Below are 17,754 nucleotides of genomic sequence, written 5' to 3'. Positions count from 1 at the left end.
GACAGCAGAGCGAGTGAGTGGACGTGGCTCCCAGACTCAGATCCCTTCTGAGTCTTCTCTTCTCTCTTTCCTCCCTCAAATATCTGTTGAGGCCTACTATGTGCTGAGCACCCTTCTGGTAAGACAACTGTGAACAAGCTAGCCCTCACAGGTGAGCCTCAACACAGTCCCACCCCAGCTCCGGCCCCCTCTAAGATGTTTGTCCGCTCACTCAGACCCCGGGAGCACTGGTCCCCGGAGGGATGCAGCACAGGGCGAGTGATCTGGCAGAGATGGAGAAGGCAGCTCTGGCCAGGGAAGCAGGGTGCCCTGGTCTGGCAGAAGCTCTGTCCCTTCAGCCTTTTCCCTCTTTCCTGCGGCTTGGCCGGCTCCCTATCCCTTAACCCTAGAAGTACTGGGGGGAGGGTCAGCTTGGCCATCTCTGGCTTCCGGGAGGGGGGGAAGATGGCTAGGCAGGCAAACTGGACAAGGGGCTGCTGCAGTAGACTCCTAACTCCCCGGCCCCCGGGCGCCTACATCTGGTAGGGGAAGGGGAGGGCGAGCCAGGGACGGAGGTGCACCCAGCACCCTTACATCACACACACGGCCACACCTAGCACCCATGACACACTCACCTACTCACCCTTCACACACCCCTGCACGTAAGTGCGCACACACGCGCGCACACACACACACACACACTTGGTCCTGCCGAGCCCCCTCCCTCCTACACGGGTTCAGACCCAAGCTCAGTGAGCTCGCAGCCTGCTCTGTGTCACAGGCACACACACACACCCCTACCTCACAGACACACACAGTATATACCGACACAGAGGCATACACACCCCTACACACACATTCGCACGCTCCTTACAGACACACAGCACACACCGTCATCCCCCGACATGCACATTCCTACACACCCACCCACCCGCCCCTACAGGCAGGCGCGCGCGCGCACGCGCACACACCTCCCTCTCCCGCTGCCCTGACGGCAGACGTGCTCCTCTTGCTCTCTCCCGCAGGCGGGTCTCCTCCGACAAGTCCCCCGAGAAGGGGCGGTCGCGGCGGCCCAGGCGCCCCGCTGGGCGATGCTCCACCGACTCTGGTCGGTTCTCTCTGCGCCCGACTCCCCCTTGGCTCGTCCCGGCCACCGCGGCTTCGCCGACGCGCTGCCCCGGGTCTGGCGCGGCCCGTCCCCGGCCCGCAGCGCTGGCCCCAGGCAGGCGGCCCGGCCCGGCTCAGGCTCCGCGCTCCCTCCCACTGCGCCGCCTCCAGGCTGCGAGCCTCGCTCCCCGGCAGAGCCGCGCGCCGGGCTCCGCGGCAGCCGCGCTCTGACCGCCCGCCTTCCCCGCCTCCTGCGCTCCCGCCCCTCGCGCCCGCCCTCTCCCCTCCTCCTCCCCCGGACCGCGGCCCGCGGTCCGCCCCCAACCTGGGCGGCAGGCGGGCGGGCGCGCACCGCAGGGCTGAGCCGCCGCCGCCTGTGTGCCCGCGTCCCCACGCGCGCTCATTCACCCGACGCTGCCGCCCAGCCGCGGCAGGCGCGGGCACCGCGTTCTCAGCCCGGCGCCGCAGCCGCACTCTCCCAGGGCGGCCCATCACACACATCCACTCGTACGCCCTCCCCAGGAAACACCGCGGGCCAGAGCACCACGCGCACGCTCGTGTGCACACACACGCGCGCGCGCGGGCGCGCGCACACACGGCAGCCTGCCCAGGATGGCACCCCCGACAAGAAGAACCACTATGTTTATTAAGCCGTGAGTGGAAGGTGTAATAAGCACGTCTGCACCCCTTATTTCATTAGTCCTCAGCACAACCCTGTGGGTGTCCCCATTTCACAGACAGGTAAATTAAGGCCCGGGGTGGGTGGGGAAACTCACGAACTTGCCCAAGATTACAAAGCTGGGCAACATGAACCCAGTCCCTCTGCAGTTTTCTCCATCACCTGGTGGCTTTCAACATTTGGAAGTGCCTCCAACACTTCACAGGTGAACCACCAAGTGTCAATTTGTGTGTAACATTTCTTTTTGCTAAAACTGATCTCTCAAAAATACTGAAGAGTTTCAGAAATGTCTCTCACCTTGTGAGAGGTGGCTTACAACTTGTTTCCAATAAGGGGCAAGAGGAGAACAATGAAGTCAAAGAGTGTGCAGTCCAGGAATATAAGAGCACGCAGGCCAGTGTTGAAGATAACTAAAGAGCAGGGCTGTCACTGTGGATATTTCATGGACCCTATCATGCTGTCACAGTGACTGATTTAAGTAGTACTGGCTCGTTTGTGCTGACTTGAATCTCTAAATCCCTCCCAAGGGCTTCCCTGGTGGCACAGTGGTTAAGAATCCGCCTGCCAATGCAGGGAACACGGGTTCGAGCCCGGGAAGATCTCACATGCTGCGGAGCAACTAAGCCCGTGAGCCACAACTACTGAGCCTGTGCTCTGGAGCCTGCGAGCCACAACTACTGAGCCCGCGTGCCACTACTACTGAAGCCCACGCGCCTAGAGCCCGTGCTCCGCAACAAGGGAAGCCACCACAATGAGAAGCCTGCACACCGCAAGGAAGAGTAGTCCCTGCTCATGGCAACTAGAGAAAGCCCGTGCACAGCAACAAAGACCCAATGCAGCCAAAAATAAATAACTAAATTTCTAATAAATAAATCCCTCCCAAAATGTTAGTATTTGAAAGTATCAGGCGGTTCCTTGCACCATACAAAGCTGTCCCAAAAATCCCAGACATTCTACTGTGTGCCGAGCACCATGCTGGATGCTTAGGTGTCTCCTCACTTAGTCCTCATCATAGGCCACACAGAGAGAAAAATGAGTGTCACCAGGTAACAGCCTTGGATGTTACCCTGATCCCCCTACCTTGCTGTTCTGCAAGGTTGGGGAGAGGGTGCTTAAAGAGTTACCCAGGGGCTTCCCTGGTGGCGCAGTGGTTAAGAATCCACCTGCCAATGCAGGGGACATTGTGGTCGGGGACATGTGGTCGGGGAAGATTCCACATGCCGCGGAGCAACTCAGCCTGAGCGCCACAACTACTGAGCCTACGCTCCAGAGCCCGCGTTAAAAAAAAAAAAAGAGTTACCTAGGGCAGATCTGTCTCAAGAATGGCTAGCACAGCACTTGGCCCAGGCACATGCTCAATGAATATTAGCAAAGTGAAGAACGAATGAATGAATGATTCTAGGGCCCAAATGGGCGATGGGCTGCATTTCAGAAAGGCATCCAGAACTCACTTTCTTATCACAGAATTCCCCCAATTGATGTAAGATAAACTCAGGCCACTAACTGAGCCCCTCTCCAGGAAACATCAACGATGAAGTCTGGCATTTATTCTGGGTCTCTAAACAAAATATTGCCAAGGGCTTTCCCTGGATGCACCCTCAGGGATCACTATAGGGTCCCTCCTCTAGTAGGAAATCGCCCTAGTCATTTAGGGGCTGCCTGGAGGCTGCATACTGGGATCCAGCCTCTGGGTTTCTCTCATATACTTAATAAAAGATATCCCACTAAATAAAAGTTATCCCACTAGAGACGCTTTCCTTGAATCCTCCTCATAGAAAGGCTCATTTCCTGCTAATCATGTTCAGTTAAAGACTTCTAAATGAAAAGACAGAAATAAACATGCCCCAGTACATTAAAATAACAATCCTCCATGACCAATAACAATCCTCCCAGTAATTATATATGTATGTATATATATATATTTTTTTGTTTGTTTGTTTGTTTTGTTTTTTTGCGGTATGCAGGCCTCTCACTGTTGTGGCCTCTCCCGTTGCGGAGCACAGGCTCCAGACGCGCAGGCTCAGCGGCCATGGCTCACGGGCCCAGCCGCTCCGCGGCATGTGGGATCTTCCCGGACTGGGGCACGAACCTGTGTCCCCTGCATCGGCAGGCGGACTCTCAACCACTGCGCCACCAGGGAAGCCCTAATTATATTTTTTAAAAGGGAAGCTAGGGTTCTGGGTTAAGATGGTAATTGAATGTGTACATCTAATTTCACTCCCTCCTAAAACCCCACTAAAACTTCCATAAAGAGATTTTTAAATCAAGAGATAAACCTACAAGGATAGACAGAACAGGGAAAAAGACAACAGTCACAAAATTTTTGAAGCAGGATGCCAGACCAGCCATCTGGTTATTTACTGACTTACCAGCCCCAAGGAAAAAGACATCTCAGCTGGCAGTGGCGAAAATTGAGAGCCAATTTGATCTACATGGCAAGGTTCTCAGAGGCACAGAAATTGGGAGTCCAAGGTACCTCTGGATTCCCAGAGGTGAAAGGTGGAAGAGGTTGCTAAGATAAGGACCAGGATGAGAAGTTAGATCCCTCCATCTCTCCCCCAGCTCCAAGCCCCTGGGCAACAGTCCTTCCCCTATGCCAGCCAGAGTCTGGGGGATTTTCCTCTGAAGAATGTAAGATACAAGGTGTCTGGGTTGGAGCACAGTTGTGCATGGAGATACCATACTGAAAAATACTGAAAACAAAGGGATTAAGTGACCGCGCCATATGGAATGCGGAATGCTGAATGCTGAGCTTTCTGACACCATCAGGGTCCGCAAGTGCTGGAAGCAGGACCTAGGCAGGAAACTGAAGACACCACTCTGGGGTATTTCACCAGTGCACGAGGAAAGACCTAAAGATACTGACATAAGAAACAGCCCAGCCAGCCCACCCTACGGTGGCAAACCCAACCTCTGAGCTCAGAGTTTCTGACTAGCCTCCCTCCCACCTACACGACCTTAATCACGGCCAAGTGTTACCAGACATCCAGGAAATTTTCTAATGCAGAAGACAGCCACAAAACAATCAGAAAAAAAGTAACTTGGAGGAAACAGGTTACACAGGGAGAAGAAAGTGTCAAAAAGACCACAGTTAATATCCTTAGAGAGATAAAAGATACTGCATCCATGAAACAGGAACAAGATGCTCTACAAAGGAACATCCAAAGATGTTTGTAGCAAAAGCAACAATTATGTCTAAAATCATGACAGCAGAAACAAAAACATTCAACACAGAGATAGGCAAATAAAGTTGATACAATCTCCCTGGAAAGTAAAGCAAATATACAAAGAGATAGAAAATATAGGCGGGGAGGGGCTTCCCTGGTGGCGCAGTGGTTAAGAATTCACCTGCCAATGCAGGCGACACGGGTTCAAAGCCCTGGTCCGTGAAGATCCCACATGCCCGCGAAGATCCCACATGCCACAGAGCAACTAAGCCCGAGCACCACAACTACTGAGCCTGGGCTCTAGAGCCTGTGAGCCACAACTACTGAGCCTGTGTGCTGCAACTACTGAAGCCCGCGAGCCCATGCTCCACGACAAGAGAAGCCACCGCAGTGAGAAGCCCGCGCATTGCAACGAAGAGTAGCCCCTGCTCGCCGCAACCAGAGAAAGCCTGTGCGCAGCAACGAAGACCCAACGCAGCCTTAAATAAATAAATAAATAAATAAATAAATAAATAAATAAATAAATAAATAAATAAATAAATAAATAAATAAATGTATTTAAAAAAAAGAGTAAAGGAGAAGCCAAAATATCATTATATTGTGAAACATTTGGAAAGCCATTAGAAAAAAAAATGTGATTAGGTTAAAGCTAAATATCCCCATCAATAGTTTTTCTATACAAGAATGGGGAGAAATATCCCATTCGATATAGGCAAAATGCATTAAAGAAAGAAAGAAACTTATTAAAAAATGAAAGGAACCTATGTGATGCAAACTACAGAACTTCACTGAGAGATATAAGAGACTTTGATAAATCCTTCCACAATGTATACATGTGTCAAATCATCACATTGCACACATTACATATCTTACAGTTTTGTCAATTTGTACCTTAATAAAGCTGAGAAAATAAAAGAAGCCTTGATCAATGGAGAAACCAACCTTGTTTCTGGATAGAACCTCTCAATATTTTATAAAATCATTAATTCTTTCCAACTTGATTCGTATGTTGAGCACTATTCCAATGAAAATATCAATGAGATTTTTTAAAATTTGAAATAATTATTCCATTGCCCGTCTGTAAGAATAACAGGCACAGGAAGAGAAAGAGTGGCAAACGGGATGTATGGCAAAAACTTGCTCCTTGGGTAGTGTGTATTGATTTACATAAATACTAAAATATAGTACAAAGCTACAATGATTTCTTTTTTATTTTTATAAATTTATTTATTTATTTTTGGCTGCGTTGGGTCCTCGTCGCTGCACGTGGGCTACTCTTTGATGCAGTTGCACGGGCTCTAGGCGCGCGGGCTTCAGTAGTTGTGGCGCACAGGCTTAGTTGCTCCGCAGCATGTGAGATCTTCCTGGAGCAGGGATCGAACCCGTGCCCCCTGTATTGGCAGGGGGATTCCTAACCACTGTGCCACAAGGGAGGTCCCTATTGTTATGCAATTTTTAAAGATTACTTTCCATTTACAGTTACTACAAAACATTGGCTGTATTCCCCGTGTTGTACAATACATCCTTGAGCCTATGTTACACCCAACAGTTTGTATCTCCCACTTCCCGCCACTGGTAACCACTATTTTGTTCTCTGTATCTGAGAGTCTGCTTCTTTTACGTTATATTCCCTATTGTGTTGTACTTTTTAGATTCCACATATAAGTGATACACAAAGATTTTTTTAAACTGTGATTCTGGCACAAGAATCAATGGGAGGGGAAAGCAGTGGGAAGAAGCACTAGCTAAGCAACTGGCCCATTTCTTTACTCCTCACGGCAGAACTCCAGTTGTCTGCACCATCGTCTCCACTTCTTTACCTCCTACTCCAGCCCGGCTTTCCATCCCCTTGCTCTACTGAAACAGCTCCTGTCAAGCCGTGTGTCAAGTCACGATGACTTTAGGTTGCCAACTGCAGTAGACGTGAATCTTCTTCCTTGACTTTCCTGAAGCAGTAGATGCCCTCCATCACTTACCCCTCCTCTATCGCTCACTCCTCTTGGCTCTGGAGACACTGCACCTGCCTTGCTCCCCTCCTTTGCCACTTGGCCTTCTCCACTTATAGTCTTGTCTAGGCAATTTCACCTGGTAATATGGTTTTAAATACCAACTCTGACCTCTAAGCTTCAGTCTCATATTATCTAACCACCTACCTGACTTCTCTGCTTAGCTAAGAGATGCTTCAAACTTGTCATGTCCAAAAAAGAACTCTTTCCCCCAATCATTTCCCACGAAAAACCAGTCAACCTCTCCACCAAAAGAACTTTTCCTCCAGTCTCCCTCATTCTTTCCTATTTTATGTAATACTACTACTTTTCCCTACTCAGTTGACTAACCAAATATCTAGCTGTGGTTTCTGATTCCTCTCTTGCTCTCACCCTTGCATCGAATTCATCAGCAAATCTAGGCAGCTTTATCTCCAAAAGACTTCTCACATCCATGCTCTTCACTGCTCTCTGCCGCCATCACTGTCTCACCTAGATTACTGCTTTCTGTTCCCAACCCCGGCAGCAACTGATCCTTTCACTGTCTCCACAGTTTTGCCTTTTCCAGAGTGTCAATTGGTTGACAGCGTATAGTTTGTAGCCTTTTCAAATTGGCTTCTTTCATTTAGTAATATGTGTCTAGGCTTCTTCCATGTCTTTTCACAGCTTGATAGCTCATTTCTTTTTCGTGCTGAGTAATATTGCATTGTCTGGATGCACCACAGTTTATTTATCCATTCACTTACTAAAGAACATCTTGGTTGCTTCCCAAGTTTTGGCAATTCTGATAGAGCTGCTATAAACATTCACATGCAGGGACTTCCCTGGCAGTCCAGTGGTTAGGACTCTGCACTTTTGATGCAGAAGGCACGGGTTCCATCCCTGGTCGGGGAACTAGGATCCTGCATACTGCCTGGTGTGGCCAAAACAAACCAACCAACCAATGGACAAAAAGAAAATTCATGTGCAGGTTATTGTATGGACATACGTTTTCAACTCTTTTGGGTAAAAACCAAGGAACACAATTGCTAGGTCATATGGTAAGAGTATGTTTAGTTTTATAAGAAACCACCGAACTATCTTTCCGTTTTGCGTTCCCACCAGCAATGAATGAGAGTTCTACTGCTCCACATCATCACCAGCATTTGGTGGTGTCAGTGTTTCAGATTTTAGCCATTCTAATAAATGCATAATAGTATCTCATTGTTGTTTTAATTTGGAATTCCCTGATAACATATGATGTTGAGCATCTTTTCCTATGCTTATGTACCATCTTCTTTGGTGAGATGTCTTTCAGATCTTTTGCCCATTTTAAAATTGAGTTGTTCATTTTCTTCTTGTTGAGTTTTAAAGGTTCTTTGTATATTTTGGATTACAGTCCTTTATCAGATATGTCTTTTGCAAGTATTTTCTCTCTGTCTGTGGTTTGTCCAAATACTACTGTTTAATCAGAAAAAAAAGAGCTCTTCAGATTCAACACAACACACATCACCCAGGCGAGTGCCTCGAAACCTTAAACACCTCCATCACCCAAGAATCCTATGATCTCCCTGAGTCCCACACTAGGATCCCCCTCACCTGCTCCCAGTGGCCTGGCTAGCATCTTCCCTCAGCCACTGCCCTGTCTAGCTTTCCTGAGCTCAGCTGTTCTCTCTCACTTCCTCTCAACCATGCTCTGAGGCTTCTTGCCCCTTCTCCCAGGTCTGAGAATGAGGCCACATTCCAGTGATACTCCTAGTGGCCAAGAACCAGCCACCTGAGAGTGGAGTTTGGTTTGGTCCTGAGAGGCAGAGGGAGGGAAATGGCAGCGTGGAAGGGCCATGGCAAGAATCAGTGAGAAGAGTCAGGCGTCAGGTCTGGGATGAGGGCTCCTCAGTCCAGCTGTGTGGGGCTGCCCTCTCCCAGGAGGTCAGAACACCTCCCCAGCACCCAGAAGGCCAGTGTCTACCGGTGACTGCCTGCTCTCTCCAAGAGAGATGAAGAAAAATGGGGGTGAATGAGAAGCAGAGTGGTGAGAGGAAGGAGTCTCGAGGAATGGAGATGGGGACACTCCTGCTGATGGTTCCTGGGGTGGGGGAGCTGGGGTAGGCTGGCAGAGGGTCCCTCCAGGGAGTCCCTGTGTTTCATCTCTTTGTGTCTTTAGCTCAAAGACACAAAGCTTTAGCTCAAAGATTAGGAGTGAATAGGGCAAGGGTCAGGGGGGTCTGCTGCACACATTGCTGTGTAATTTTTTTTAAAAAGAAGAACGGTGCTTTAATCTTTTGACAAGGGCAGCTGTTCCCAAATGTCTGCTTTGTGGGCCTCTATCTCCTTGTTTTCTGCAGTCCTGAGACTTAACTCTACCTTACTGTTTTCCAGTGTATCCGATTCCTCATTTGCAAAATGGGATAATAACAATCCTTCCTCGAAAGAGTCCCTGGGACCACTAGATGAGCCCACATATACAAAGTGCTTTGAATATGTAGCAATGGCACATTGAAATACTTATGGAAGTGTCTGCTACCGTATTACTACGGTATTATGGTTCCAGGAGTGACAAATAAAGCCTCTGGGGTGAGTGGAGGAGGTGAAGTTTGGGGGCAGTGTACAGAAGAGGCTCGTAGGGGATGCGGGTGGGGATAAGTAAGAGACGGAAGTGGCTAGGAGAGGAAGATTCCTACCCGGGGATGGGCTACGAGGTGCACTCTAGCCAGCAGGTAGAGAGAGGTGAAGAGCTTGCGGCTGGGCTGATAGGAGCTGTGATACCATCTGCAAGGCTGATCTGTTTAAGTTTTATAGGACAGAGTCGGCCCCAGGGAAAAGTGTCCTGGTTCTCACATCCCGGTGAAAAAGCACATGCCCTGCTTAGAGCAGAGGTCCCTGCCCCGCCCCTCCCATCCTGCCCAGACCCTTGGACCACCCAGGCTCAGGATAAGAGGGGAATGGGGCAAAAGGTTGAGGGCTGCACTGGGGGCCCTGCCCCGCCTCCCACACAAAGCTCGGCTGGGCTTTGGCTTTTGACAACCTGACGTCTTCCCACAAGTGCCCAGAGAACCCAGCTGTTGCCCGCAGCAGCCGAGCGGAGACCCGCGGCCCCGAGCGCTTCTGCCCACCACCCTCCCCGTCCTGGTGATGCCCCCAGCCCTCAGGTGCTGGAAGGACAGACTGGAGCAGCTGAGGGACCTGCGGGGCTGAGGGAGGATGACAAAAGCCACCGCGGCAACACCCATGTGCGGCCTGGTCAGGGTGTAGGTGGGGGTAGGCACCCCCTTCTCCGTCTATCGCCAGAGGAGAAGCCAGCAGGCCGAACGAAGGGCTGGCTCCCCCGGCTACCCGTGCAGGCCTCCCTCCTCCTGCGGCTGGGGAGGAACCTCACAGCAATCTCCGGTCCTCATCTCAGCCCTCTTCCCAGTTTCCTGAGACCTGATGCCTTCGTTATGTAAATGGCAAAGTTGATGCCGGGGACACGCTTCTACCTCACCTACCACAGCACCTGGGCCGGGCGGGGAATGAGGGAGGGGATGGGCTCCGCTGCCTGGGCTGCCCTTCTGGATGCCCTCGGGTCCCTTCCCTCGCCCTCACATCCCCTCCCCCTGGAGCGCAGGCCATGGGTACCAGTGGCCCTACTCCCACCTGATCTGGTTGCCTGTAGGAGGCGGGTTGGCGGAGCCCCTTGTAAAACTTTTCTAGGAAAAAGGGCACGCGTGAGGGAGCGAACCAGAAACACTATTGCCTCAGGCGGTTGGAGCAGATGCTTATAACATGCTTCTTGTTTTACTACGTGAAATAAGCCACTCATCAAACTCTACCAATAACAGTAATAGTAATAATAATGTGTCTGAAGCAGCCTCACTTGGGAACCGGGAGACCTGCGTTCCAGTCCTGTCTGGGGCAGAGCTGAGAAGAACATTCACCCTTCTTCTTTCAGGGCCTGACCGCTGCCAATAGGAGGGTGAGGTCACGTCTGCAGGACAAGAACAGGAAAAGCTTGGAGGGCGGAGACCCCCAGGAGATTCAGGGCACGCAGGCGCTTGGGAGGCGATAGGGGAAGGCAGAGGTGGGCAGTAAGTTGCTGAGGTGAGGACAGCCCACTTCATCCCGGCCCCAGGCAAGGCTGCGCTCTGCCCTGAGGGGAGGGCTGCACCCACTCAGACCCTCACAGCCAGTGGGAGGGAGGGGCAGGGAGTGACATGGGAGGAGGGCAGAGAGACCTACTGTGAAAGCTCAAAAAATACTGAATCAGGGTTTCCCTGGTGGCACAGTGGTTGAGAGTCTGCCTGCCGATGCAGGGGATATGGGTTCGTGCCCTGGTCCGGGAAGATCCCACATGCCGCGGAGCAACTAGGCCCGTGAGCCACAACTACTGAGCCTGCGTGTCTGGAGCCTGTGCTCCGCAACGGGAGAGGCCGCGATAGTGAGAGGCCCGCGCACCGCGATGAAGAGTGGCCCCCGCTTGCCACAACTAGAGAAAGCCCTCACACAGAAACGAAGACCCAACACAGCCATAAATTAATTAATTAATTAATTAAAAAATACTGAATCACTGACTGATTGCAGGGGAGAAGGGACCGCAGGTGGAGCCTCTAAACCCGTGCCATTCACAGTGTGCACCGTGGACCAGCCCCTCGTCCCAGCGACACCTCACAGCCTTCTTGGCCTTGGCCCCTGGTGCTGAGTGCGCCAGCAACAGTCCGGTTAAGAGAAGGGAGCCCCGGAAAGGGGGGGTGAGGGCCAGCCCCAGAGTAGGGTTTCTTGATCCTTGGAGGTCGAACTCCTGAGAATCTGGTGGAAATTCTGCTCCCGCTGCCCAGAAAAATAGACATACAACCTGACACGCATGGCAGGGGGTCCGCCAGAGCCCATCCATGAACCCCAACCCACAAAATCCTCTCTCTTCTTCCCATCCCGATATTGCCCACCTACCTACTCCTCCATGCACCATGCCAGGGCCCCAGGAGCTAAGACACAAGCCCTGCCTCTGGGAGCTTGCAGGCCAGACCAAGATGCACACCCAAGGGACTCAAAGCAAAAGCAGAGGGGCCCATGTGGGAGTTCCCAGGAAGGAGGGGCTCATTTCCAATCTGAGGAGGCAGCCTTGGGATCACAGCCAGCCCACAGGCTCTGGAGTTGGCCAGTCTCTTCATTTATACAGTGGAGATCAATGACCGCCTCACCGGGATGGCGTGGGATAGTGTCAACGGTATTTAGCGCGGAGCGAGGCTCAGGTAAACGTGCCATTGGCCCGGCTGGGCACGGTAAGTTGAATAACGGCCCTCCAAAACTGCCCATATCCTAAGCACTGGAACCTGTGACTCTCTTATCTTAGATGGCAAAAGGGACTTTGCTGATGAGACCACATTAAGGGTTTCGAGGTGGGGCCGTTATTATGGATTATCCAGGTGGACTCAATGATTACAAGAGTCCGTACTAGACAGAGGCAGGAGTGTCAGAGTCAGAGCAGATGTGACAATGGAAGCAGAGGTCAGAAAGGCAGGGAGATTTGAAGATGATGCCCTGCTGGATTTGGAGATGCAGGAAGGGGTCCAGAGGCAGAGAATTCAGGTGGTCTCTAGAAGCTGGGAAAAGCAAGAGAAAAGATTCTCCTCTAGGGCCTCCAGAAGGAACACAGCCTGGAGGATCCATTTTCATCTTCTTTTTTTGTTTTGGTTTTTTGTTTGTTTGTTTTTGTTTGGTTGTTTTTGTTTCTGTTTTTTTTGGCCACACTGCGTGGCATGCGGGATCTTAGTTCCCCAACCAGGGATCTAACCCACACCCCGCCCCTGGTGGAAGCACCGATTCTCAACCACCAGACCACCAGGGAAGTCCCCATTTTCATCTTCTGACTTCCAGACTATGAGATAATAAATTCGTGTTGTTTTAAGAGGCTAAATTTGTGGTCATTTGTTACAGCGTCCACAGTAAACTAATACACCAGGCCTTGCCAGGGGAGGCCAGAGCCTGATGGGGCGAGGCTGTGGTGCAGGAGGGAGGCCGGAGGGGGAGTTTTGCAGGGCAGGGCAAGGAGTGAGACTGCATTGGGAGGGAGGAGGGGCTGGGCATGGAGTGCTCAGCCCGTGACCTCACCCTTGGCCAGCCAGGCTGCCCTGGCATCCGGACGCCTGTCAACCCGAGGTTATATGCCTCACTGGGCCAGAAAGGGATCCCCGTGTAGCCAGGCCCCAGGCAAGGGTGGGGTGGTAGCAAAGAAGGCTGGTGCCAGGGGAGGGAGCTCAGTCAGCCCCTGGGGCTGCAGAGGCCACAGCGGTGGAGGGGGAGGCCAGCAGGGGTTGGCAAGGTGCCCTGTCACCCAGGGCCCTCTGCCAGCTCGTCCTGCTCTACCTCTCTCCTGTGGGACAAGAAGCACTCCCTTCCTCTCTTCTTTTTCCCTCTCCACCCCTGGGCTCCCCTAGGAAAGTGGGAGGAGGAGGGACTTGGGGGTAGAGAGCAAGTGATGGGGTCACAATCTCAGTTCAGTGGCTGAGTAGCTGGGTGACCTTGGGCGAATCTCCTTGTCTCTCTGAGCCTGTTCTCTCCTCTGGAATTGAGGAAAGAGTCTCCACTTCACGGGGCTATATTAAATGACACAATACAGTGCCCAGCATACAGTAAACCCTCTAAGTGCAGCTGGTCTTTGTGTTATCACATGTATACACGCTACTGCCCACAGATAGAACATCAAGTTTATCTGCCCTGCTAGGTGCCCAGTTCCTCCAGGGAACACGGTGTCCTGCCTATCTTTGCATCTCAGCATTGCTACAACTACTGGTGTGTATTAGATGATGAAGATGTGTTTTACCTATTCATTCACTCATTCAACAAGTACTTATGGGTAACACTGCTTTCGATGATGAAAACATATGAGGGAAAACAGACCGTATGCATATAAACAGAGAGTATGTTTGTGATGTGTTATGAAAAACAACATAGCAGGAAGAGGGAGTGCCAGCGGAGGGGGAAGCGGAGCGGTTTGCTATTTTGTACAGGGTGTCAGGGAAGGTCTGTCTCACAAGATGCTGCTGGAGCAGAGACCCAAGGGAAGTGAAGGAGTGAGCTCTGTGGATTTCTGGGGAAGTGGAGGGTTCAGGCCTGGTGGAAGCATTCGAGGACAGCAAGGCTGGTGTGGTGGGATCAGAATGGGTGAGGGGAGAGGGATAGAAGACAAGGTCTGCCGTAGTTGGGGCCAGATCACACATGGCCTTGCAGGCCATAGTAAAGCCTGGAGTTTACCAGGCTTTACTGTGGAAATTTACTATAGAATGGAATTGCTATTCTCCAGACAGGGTAGATTTAAGGAGGAAAGGTCTGGGAGGATAGTGAGGGAGTGTGATGGTTAATTTTATGTGTCAACCTGACTGGGCCATGGGGTGCCCAGATATTTGGTCAAACATTCCGGGTATTCATGCTGGTGTTTTTGGATGAGATTAACATCTGAATCTGTAAGACTGGGTAAAGTGGATTGCCCTCCTGAGTGTGGGCCATCTGCTGAAGGCCTGAATAGAACAAAAAAAGGCTAAGAAAGAATTTGCTCTCTTTGCCTAAGTCTTTGATCTGGGACATGGATCTTCTGCTTCCAGACTTGGACTCAGACTGGATGGCTCTCCCGTTCTCAGGCATAAATAAATGTAGTGCGCCTACCTCCTACTGGTTCTGTTTCTCTGGAGGACTAACACAGGGAGTCAGAAGTCGAGTGTTGGTTATGTTCAGCACGAGATCCTGGTCAGTGTCCTGGTGGAGACATGGAACAGGCAGAGACACGAGATCACAGGGACTGAGACCAGATCCGATCATTGAACTGAATTTGAATCCTCCCGATCTCTGTCTCTTGACCCAGCTGAGGCCGGTTTTCTCCTCTGCACAACTGCTAAAGTGGAATCCTTTCCTGCTTCTTCTCCCCAGAATAGCCCTGGGCTCCAGCTTTCTGTCCTGCTTGGAGAGCTCTCCTGTCCTTGGCTTCTCCAGAGGGTTCACATAACCTCCAGAAGCCCTAAATCCCTTCCCCTCCCCAACTCTGTGGTCTCTGACAGAGGGGAGCCCCCGCAAGGTGAGGGGAGCCCTGAGCAGAGGGGTTCCCCACCCAGGCCAGGAAAGGACAGCCGGGCTAGCAGGGGTGGATGCTCTCCTGGTCTCCCAACAAGTTCTGACCCCCAGCACCCCCCATGCCAGTTTCCTTTGGGGGCTTGGACACTTCACACCCGCCAGGAGGTGCAGTGGAATGGAGGGGGACATCCAGGCAGACCCAGCTTCCTAACCGGGTGTACCTCTTATCAGCTGGTGACCTGGGCGGGACACTTTGTCTCTCTGAGCCTCATTTTCCCCATCCATAGCAAAGGGATAGGTGTGACTGCCTTATAGGGTTGCTGAGGGTAAGATGCACCTACCACAGTGGCTGTTGCTTAGTAATAAATGACAGCAGGTGGCGGGGCTTTCAGACTCCTTTCCCCACCCCCCAGCCAGCCTCTCTCCTTTCTGAGAGATTAGGTTATTTTACCCCCATCCTGTCCTTCAGAAGCCAAATTTTACTATGGACGTGGGCAGCCAAGGAATGGTTGCCAAGGGCAGGGCTTTCAGAAAGGCTGCCGGTCGCCCAGGAAACTACCCCACTCGGGGTTCCCTGGGGTCCCACAGGTCGTTGGGTTCTTGCGCCACCTGCTGGGTGCAGTGCCGCACTGCTCCTAAAGCACCCAGACCCGGGAGTCCCGCATCCCCGAGCAGAGAACACTCTCTGCCCCGCCCCTCTTCTCCTCACAGCATCTCCACCATAAAAGGTCCTTCTTACTGTTTGTCCCTACATTTTCCCAGAGGCCAGAGGCACGGAAAGGAGTTGGAAGCACTGTGAACCACAGGGAGGAGTGGGAGCCACGTCCTTCCCGGAGAACGACGAGGACGCCGGAGGGCTCTGGTAGTGCGGGGTCCGAAGGAAGTCCCTCCCCTTAATTGATTTCCTGAAGCTCGGACTCCGCAGTGCAGACACACGTTTTGTTTCTCATTAGTCCACTTTCCACCAAGAGGGAGCAGTAGGGAGGAAGAGGTTAAAATTGGGGGTGGGAGAGTGACGTGCAGGGTCACAGCCAGGTCCTTACGCAACATCCCCTCCTGGCTCCCTCCTCCTTTCCAGCGGCTCAGCCCCTGATGCCCTAGTCCTGACTTATCTTTTCTTCTCTGGGGAGAACCTCCCTACCTACCTTGACAGCATGTCAGACAAACCCCTCGGAGCCTCAGATCATCCTGCTTCAGAGGGAACTCCCGGGCGCGAGGGGCAGAAGAGGGAGAAGCAAAAAGCCCTCTGCTATGAGAGACAAGGTCTCCTGGGTTGGATTCCTGCCTGAGGCAGCCCCTGTGCTTGGCCATCCTGAGGTCATCCTGCCCTGAAAGGTGAAGGGTGAGGTGGAGCAGCTGACGTGTGGGGTCAAAAGACAGGAAGCTGTTGGGGTGCCTGGGGGGGGTGCTCCTCTTTCCCCGGTTAGGATCACAAGTGGAGAAACCCAGGCAGAGGCACACAGAGAGGGAAAGGCTGGTGTCTACCCGTCCCAGGGTAATACTGCCCCTTGCAACCCACATGCCTCCTCCCTGACTTCAACTGAGCTGGGGATGTGGATGCCTTGGGAGCCAGACACCCTGGCTCCCAGCCCAGAAGCTGAGGCCGCCAATGGGCTTAAGACGGCGTGGAGCGGCAGGCTGGGGACCAAGGTCTCCCTGACCCCGCCCATCTTCCCTCCCGAGCTGAGCTGCCAGGTGGTAAAGGAGGAGGCTGATGCAGGTGAGTCCGAACCCTGCAGGTGAGGGGCACTGCCTTGAGGACGACAGGTACGGCGAGCGGGCGTAGTAGGGCAGGGGCCCGGGAGAAGTTGCATCCTTTGACCTTGGCACTACCCTCTGACCAGATGCCCTTACTCCAAACTCCCCTCAGCTGCAGGCAGAAGGGCTGCTGGGGGTGCACTGGGGTGGATAGAACTGGCCCCTCGACCTCCAGATGGGGGGCAGCCTGTGGGTAAAGCAGGGCGGGGGAACAGAGATGTTGGAGTTGGGGCGTGTGTGGCCCTACAAGCCTGGAGGGATACTGAAGGAGCAAAAAGCTCTTCATAAGAGTGGAGGGGGGCGCTGCCTCCCCACCAGCCCCCGGGGCTGGTCCCGCCTCCTCTCCAGACTGCACTTCCGGGTGTGAGGGGAGTGGGTGGAGGGAAAGGTTGAGGGCAGCTGAGTTGTACGCAGCTGGGGTGCTGACCAGTTCCTGATTGGCATTAGAACCACAGAAGCTTAAAGGGCCCCCAGAGGGCTAATCCGACCTCTCCTGAGCTACCCAGTCGTGCCATCGGAGAGCGATGTGTGGGGAAAGGTGGAGCCAGAGTTGAGGGCCAACCACCACTCTTCACCTGTCCTCCAGGGTGCACCAGCCACGGCCCCGCTGCTACCCCCACCGATGTGACGGCGACCCAACTCCCCTGCTCCATCCACCTGTACTGCAAGCCGGGCCCTCTAGGGCCCCGGGGGCCCTGCCCCATGCTTCTGCTCCTGCTATGGCTGGGGGCGCAGCCCGCTGCCCAGGCCAAGTACCTGCAGCCCTTCCTGGCCTGCGGCTGCGACGTGCTAGCCGTGGAGAGCACGCTGAGCTGCTTCCTGTGCCCGCACCGGGGCCTGCGGCAAGCTGCCCGAGTGCTGGCGCTGCTGTGAGGGCCTGGGGCACTGGCCAGCCGCCCACTGGCGATGCACGCGCTCTCCCTGGGTGGCTACACCTTTGCACAGATTCTCCTGCTCGTGGGCCAGGACCTGGGGCGCCACAGCAGCGTGGCCCAGTGCCTGAGGTGCCGTATTTTCGACAGCCTGGACCGCATGGCGCTGGGTGAGTGTGCGGGGCAAGGGT

Source organism: Grampus griseus (genome assembly GCF_964374135.1).
Source record: "Grampus griseus genome assembly, chromosome: 9".
Lineage (NCBI taxonomy): Eukaryota > Metazoa > Chordata > Mammalia > Artiodactyla > Delphinidae > Grampus > Grampus griseus.
Note: the sequence above shows the minus strand (reverse complement) of the source record.